Below are 7,368 nucleotides of genomic sequence, written 5' to 3' on the forward strand. Positions count from 1 at the left end.
CTTACGCGAGTAAGGGTCGATCCCACGAAGATTGTTGGTATGAAGCAAGCTATGGTCATCTTGTAAATCTCAGTCAGGTAGATTATAATGGTTGTAGAGGTTTTCGAAAATAATAATAACGCATAAAATAAAAATAGAGATACTTATGTAAATCATTGGTGGGAATTTCAGATAAGTGTATGGAGATGCTTTGTCCCTATTGAATCTCTGCTTTTCTACTGCCTTTCTTCAATCCTTCTTACTCCTTTCCATGGTAAGCTGTATGTAGGGGATCACCATTGTCAATGGCTACTTCCCATCCTCTCAGTGAAAATGGTCCAAATGCTCTGTCACAGCACGGCTCATCATCTGTCGGTTCTCGATCATGTCGGAATAGAATCCATTGATTCTTTTGCGTCTGTCACCACGCCCAACAATCGCGAGTTTGAAGCTCATCACAGCAATTCAATCATTGAATCCTACTCAGAATACCACAGACAAGGTTTAGACTTTCTGGATTCTCAAGAGTGGCCGCCAAAGGGTTCTAGCTTATACCACAAAGATTCTGATTAAGGAATCCAAGAGATATTCACTCTAGCTTTCACTTGTAGAACGGAGGTGGTTGTCAGGCACGCGTTCATAGGGACGGGTGATGATGAGTGTCATGGATCATCACATCCATCAGGTTGAAGTACGAGTAATATCTTAGAATAGGAATAGGCTTGAATTGAATAAAAGATAGTAGTAATTGCATTAAAACTCGAGGTACAGCAGAGCTCCACACCTTAAACTATGGTGCGTAGAAATTCCACCGTTGAAAATACATAAGTGATGGTCCAGGCATGGCCGAGAGGCTAGCCCCAAAATGCGATCAAAGGATCAAAATACAATCCAGAGATGTGGTCAAGAGACTAACCCCCAGTACAATAGTAAAAAGTTCTATTTATACTAAACTAGCTACTAGGGTTTACAGAAATAAGTCTAAGTGCAAAAATCTACTTCCGGGGCCCACTTTGATGTGTGCTTGGGCTGAGCTTGAACTTTACACGTGCAGAGGCTTCTCTTGGAGTTAAACGCCAAGTTGTAACGTGTTTTTGGCGTTTAACTCTGGTTTGTGACGTGTTTCTGGCGTTTTACTCCAGAATGCAGCATGGAACTGGCGTTCGTCGTCTAAAATCAAATAAAGTATGAACTATTATATATTGCTGGAAAGCTCTGGATGTCTACTTTCTAGCACCATTGAGAGCGCGCCATTTGAAGTTTTGTAACTCCAGAAAATCCATTTCGAGTTCAGGGAGGTCAGAATCCAACAACATCAGCAGTCCTTTTTCAACCTGAATCAGATTTTTGCTCAGGTCCCTCAATTTCAGCCAGAAAATACCTGAAATCATAGAAAAAAACACAAGCTCATAGTAAAGTCCAAAATTGTGAATTTTGCAGAAAAACTAATGAAAACATCCCTAAAAGTAGCTAGATCCTACTAAAAACTACCTAAAATAATGCCAAAAAGCGTATAAATTATCCGCTCATCACAACACCAAACTTAAATTGTTGCTTGTCCCCAAGCAACTGAAAATCAAATAGAATAAAAAGAAGAGAATATACTATAAATCTCAAAATAGCAATGAATATTAGTCTTAATTAGATGAGCGGGACTTGTAGCTTTTTGCTTCTGAACAGTTTTGGCATCTCACTTTATCCTTTGAAATTTAGAAGGATTGGAATCTATAGGAACTCAGAGTTTAGATAGTGTTATTAATTCTCCTAGTTAAGTATGTTGATTCTTGAACACAGCTACTTTTATGAGTCTTAGCCGTGGCCCTAAGCACTTTGTTTTCCAGTATTACCACCGGATACATACATGCCACAGACATATGACTGGGTGAACCTTTTCAGATTGTGACTCAGCTTTGCTAAAGTCCCCAGTTAGAGGTGTCCAGAGCTCTTAAGCACACTCTTTTTGCTTTGGATCACGACTTTAACCACTCAATCTCAAGCTTTTCACTTGGACCTGCATGCCACAAGCACATGGTTAGGGACAGCTTGATTTAGCCGCTTAGGCCTGGATTTATTTCCTTGGGCCCTCCTATCCATTGATGCTCAAAGCCTTGGATCCTTTTTACCCTTGCCTTTTTGTTTTAAGGGCTATTGGCTTTTTCTGCTTGCTTTTTCTTTTTCTTTTATTATATTTTTTTCGCCACTTTCTTTTTTTTTCTCTTTTTTTTCGCAAGCTTTGTTCTTCATTGCTTTTTCTTGCTTCAAGAATCAATTTTATGATTTTTCAGATTATCAATAACATTTCTCTTGTTCATCATTCTTTCAAGAGCCAACAATTTTAACATTCATAAACTATAAGATAAAAAATATGCACTGTTCAAGCATTCATTCAAAAAACAAAAAGTATTGTCACCACATCAATATAATTAAAATAATTTCAAGGATGAATTCGAAACTCATGTACTTCTTGTTCTTTTGTATTAGAGCATTTTTCATTTAAGAGAGGTGAAGGATTCATGGAATTATTCATAACCTTAAGACATAGACACTAGACACTAATGATCATGTAGTAAAGACACAAACATAGATAAATATATAGCATAAAAACCGAAAAATAGAGAAATAAGAACAAGGAATGAGTCCACCTTAGTGATGGTGGCGTCTTCTTCTTGAAGGACCAATGATGTCCTTGAACTCTTCTATGTCTCTTCCTTGCCTTTGTTGCTCCTCCCTTATTGCTCTTTGATCTTCTCTCTTCCTTGCCTTTGTTGCTCCTCCCTTATTGCTCTTTGATCTTCTCTAATCTCATGGAGAATGATGGAGTGCTCTTGGTGTTCCACCCTTAATTGGTTCATATCATGACTCAATCCTTCTAGAGAAGTGTTGAGTTGTTCCCAATAGTTGTTTGGAGGAAAGTGCATCCCTTGAGGCATCTCAGGGATTTCTTGATGATGAGCTTCCTCATGCGTCTCTTAAGATCCATAGATGGCCTCTCTTGTTTGCTCCATCCTCTTCTTAGTAATGGGCTTGTCCTCTTCAATGAAGGTGTCTCCTTCTATGACAACTCCAGCTGAGTAGCATATATGGCAAATAAGATGAGGAAAAGCTTGCCTTGCCAAGGTGGAGGACTTTTCGGCTACTTTGTAGAGTTCTAGAGAGATGACTTCATGAACTTCTACTTCCTCTCCAATCATGATGCTATGGATCATGATGGCCCGATCCACAGTTACTTCGAATCAGTTGCTAGTGGGGATGATGGAGCGTTGGATGAATTCCAACCATCCTCTAGCCACAGGCCTGAGGTCCAGTCTTCTTAATTGAACCGGCTTGCCTTTTGAGTCTCTTTTCCATTGAGCTCCTTCCACACATATGTCCATAAGGACTTGGTCCAACCTTTGATCAAAGTTGACCCTTCTAGTGTAGGGGCGTGCATCTTCTTGCATTATAGGCAAGTTGAATGCCAACCTTACATTTTCTGGACTGAAATCTAAGTATTTTCCCCGAACCATTGTAAGATAATTCTTTGGGTTTGGGTTCATACTTTGATCATGGTTCCTGGTAATCCATGCATTGGCATAGAACTCTTGAACTATTAGGAACTTGACTTGTTGAATGGGGTTGGTCAGAACTTCCCAACCTCTTCTTTGGATCTCATGTCGGATCTCTGGATACTCATTTTTCTTAAGCATGAAAGGGACTTTAGGGATCACTTTCTTCTTGGCCACAACTTCATAGAAGTGGTCTTGATGGACCTTTGAGATGAATCTCTCCATCTCCCATGACTCGGAGGTGGAAGCTTTTGTCTTCCCTTTCCTTTTTCTAGAGGTTTCTCTGGCCTTAGGTGCCATAAGTGGTTATGAAAAAACAAAAAAGCTATGCTTTTACCACACCAAACTTAGAATATTGCTCGCCCTCGAGCAAAAGAATAAAGAATAGAAGAAGAAGAAGAAGATATGGGGGAGAGGGAGAGGGATGTGTATTCGGCCAAGGGGGGAGAGAGGGTTGTGTTGTATGAAAATGAAGAAGGATGGAGGGGTTTATATAGTGGAGGGAGAGGGTATTGTTTCGGCCATTTAGGGTGGGTTTGGGTGGGAAAGAGATTTTGAATTTTAAAGGTAGGTGGGGTTTATGGGGAAGAGTGAATGGATGTGAGTGGTGAAGAAGTGATGGGGAAGAGAGATTGAGGTGATTGGTGAAGGATTTTGGGGAAGAGTGTTATTGGATTGTTTGAAGAAGAGAGAAGGTGAGTTGAGGTAGGTAAGGAACCTGTGGGGTCCACAGATCCTGAGGTGTCAAGGATTTATCATCCATGCACCCATGGGGCGTGTAAAATTCCCTCTGCATGTAATCCTGACGTTCAACGCCAGATTGATGCTTGTTTCTGGCATTAAACGCCAGTTCCATGCTTGTTTCTGGCGTTTAACACCAGCTTTCCTCAAGGTGCAATCCTGGCATTTGAACTCCAGACTGCTGCTTGTTTTTGGTGTTCAACGCCAGATTCATGTTCTGTTCTGGCGTTGAACGCCAGCCAGATGCTCTTTACTAGCGTTTAAATGCCAGTAAGCTCTTCCTCCAGGGTGTGCTGTTTCTTCTGCTATTTTTGATTCTGTTTTTAATTTTAGTAATTGTTTTGTGACTCCACATGATCATGAACCTAATAAGACATAAAAGAACAATAAAAAATATAGATAAATAAAAATTGGGTTGCCTCCCAATAAGTGCTTCTTTAATGTCAATAGCTTGACAGTGAGCTCTCATGGAGCTTCACCTATGTTCAGAGCATTGTTGGGACCTCCCAACACCAAACTTAGAGTTTGAATGTGGGGGTTCAACACCAAACTTAGAGTTTGGCCCCAATACCAAACTTAGAGTTTGATTGTGGGGGCTCTGTTTGACTCTGTATTGAGAGAAGCTTTTCATGCTTCTTCTCCATGGTTGTAGAGGAAGATCCTTGAGCTTTAAACACCAGGTAGTCCCTAATCAATTGAAGGACTAACTCTCCTCTGTCAACATCAATCACATCTCCTGTTGTGGCTAGGAAGGGTCTTCCAAGAATAATGGATTCATTCTCATCCTTCCCAGTGTCTAAGATTATGAAATCAGTAGGGATGTAAAGGCCTTTAACCTTTACCAACACGTCCTCTACCATTCCATAAGCTTGTCTTATTGACTTGTCTGCAATCTCTAATGAGAATGTGGCAGCTTGTACCTCAAAGATCCCTAGTTTTTCTATTACAGAGAGTGGCATAAGATTTATGCCTGACCCCAAGTCACACAAAGCCTTCTCATAGGTAATGGTGCCTATGGTACAGGGTATTAAGAATTTACCAGGATCTTGTTTCTTTTGAGGTAAAGTTTGCTAAACCCATGTATCTAGTTTACTAATGAGCAAGGGAGGTGCGTCTTCCCAAGTCTCATTACCAAACAACTTGGCATTCAGCTTCATGATAGCTCCTAGATATTGAGCAACTTGCTCTCCAGTTACATCTTCATCCTCTTTAGAGGAAGAATAGTTTTCAGAGCTCATGAATGGCAGAAGGAGGTTTAAAAGAATCTCTATGGTCTCTATATGAGCCTCAGGTTCCTTTAGGTCCTCAATAGGGAACTCCTTCTTGTCTGGGAGATGCCCCATGAGGTCTTCCTAATTGGGATTCACGTCCTCCCATTCCTCTCTAGGTTCGTCCATTTTGATTATGTCAATGGCCTTGCACTCTCTTTTCGGATTCTCTTCAGTATTGCTTGGGAGAGTACTAGGAGGAGTTTCAGTGATTTTCTTACTCAGCTGGCCCACTTGTGCCTCCAAATTTATGATGGATGACCTTGTTTTACTTATGAAACTTAAAGTGGCCTTAGACAGATCAGAGACTATGTTTGCTAAGCTAGAGGAGCTCTGCTCAGAATGCTCTGTCTGTTGCTGAAAAGATGATGGAAAAGGCTTATTATTGCTGAGCCTGTTTCTTCCACCATTATTAAAGCCTTGTTGGGGCTTTTGTTGATCCTTCTATGGGAAGTTTGGATGATTTCTCCATGAAGAATTATAGGTGTTCCCATAGGGTTCACCCATGTAATTCACCTCTGCCATTGCAGGGTACTCAGGATCATAAGATTCTTCTTCAGAAGATGACTCTTTAGTACTGTTGGATGCATTTTGCCATCCATTCAGACTTTGAGAAATCATGTTGACTTGTTGAGTCAACATTTTGTTCTGAGCCAATATGACATTCAGAGCATCAATTTCAAGAACTCTCTTCCTCTGAGGCGTCCCATTACTCACAGAATTCCTCTCATAAGTGTACATGAATTGGTTATTTGCAACCATGTCAATGAGTTCTTGAGCTTCTGCAGGAATTTTCTTTAGGTGAATGGATCCACCTGCAGAATGGTCCAGTGACATCTTAGAGAACTCAGATAGACCATAACAGAATATATTCAAAATGGTCCACTCTGAAAGCATGTCAGAAGGACACCTTTTGGTCATCTGCTTGTATCTTTCCCAAGCTTCATAGAGGGATTCACCATCTTTTTGTTTGAAGGTCTAAACATCTACTCTAAGCTTGCTTAGCTTTTGAGGAGGAAAGAACTTAGCCAAGAAGGCTATGACCAGCTTATCCCAAGAGTCCAGGTTATCTTTAGGTTGTGAGTCCAACCATATTCTAGCTCTGTCTCTTACAGCAAAAGGGAAAAGCATGAGCCTGTAGACTTCAGGATATACTCCATTAGTCTTAATAGTCTCACAGATCTGCAAGAATTCAGTTAAAAACTGATAGGGATCTTCTGATGGAAGTCCATGAAACTTGCAGTTCTGTTGCATTAGAGCAACTAGTTGAGGTTTCAGCTCAAAATTGTTTGCTCCAATGGCAGAGATTGAGATGCTTCTTCCATCAAATTTGGAAGTAGGTGTAGTATAGTCACCAAGCATCCTCCTTGCGCTATTATTTTCGGCTACCATCTCCTCTTCCTTTTCGAAAATTTCTGTAAGGTTGTCTCTAGATTATTGTAATTTAGCTTCTCTTAGTTTCCTTTTCAGAGTCCTTTCAGGTTCAGGATCTGCTTCAACAAGAATGTCCTTGTCCTTGCTCCTGCTCATATGAAAAAGAAGGGAACAAAAAATAATAATAAGGATCCTCTTTACCACAGTAGAGAGATTCCTTTATGTTAGTAGAAGAAGAAAAGAATATAGGAAGGAAAAGAGGAAAATTCGAACTCAGAGAGGAAGAGGGGGTTCGAATTTTAACATGAAGATAAGTGTTAGTAAATGAATAAATAAATAGAAAGAGATGAGAGAGAAGAGTTTTCGAAAATTAACTAAAATAAAAGAAAAATATTAAAGTTAAAATTCGAAAATTGTTTTTGAAAAACAGTTAGTGATTTTCGAAAATTGAGAGAAGAAAT

General features: G+C 40.0%; 1 non-coding gene across 1 annotated transcript; it reads left to right on the forward strand.

The window, feature by feature from the left end:
- Nucleotides 1-6,424: 6,424 nt before the first annotated feature.
- Nucleotides 6,425-6,532, forward strand: LOC112713497 (small nucleolar RNA R71). Its single transcript, XR_003158470.1, has one exon. It is a non-coding gene; the product is annotated as a small nucleolar RNA R71 (small nucleolar RNA).
- The last annotated feature ends 836 nt before the right edge of the window (nt 6,533-7,368 follow it).

The sequence above is a fragment of the Arachis hypogaea genome, chromosome 9 (genome assembly GCF_003086295.3).
Source record: "Arachis hypogaea cultivar Tifrunner chromosome 9, arahy.Tifrunner.gnm2.J5K5, whole genome shotgun sequence".
NCBI lineage: Eukaryota > Viridiplantae > Streptophyta > Magnoliopsida > Fabales > Fabaceae > Arachis > Arachis hypogaea.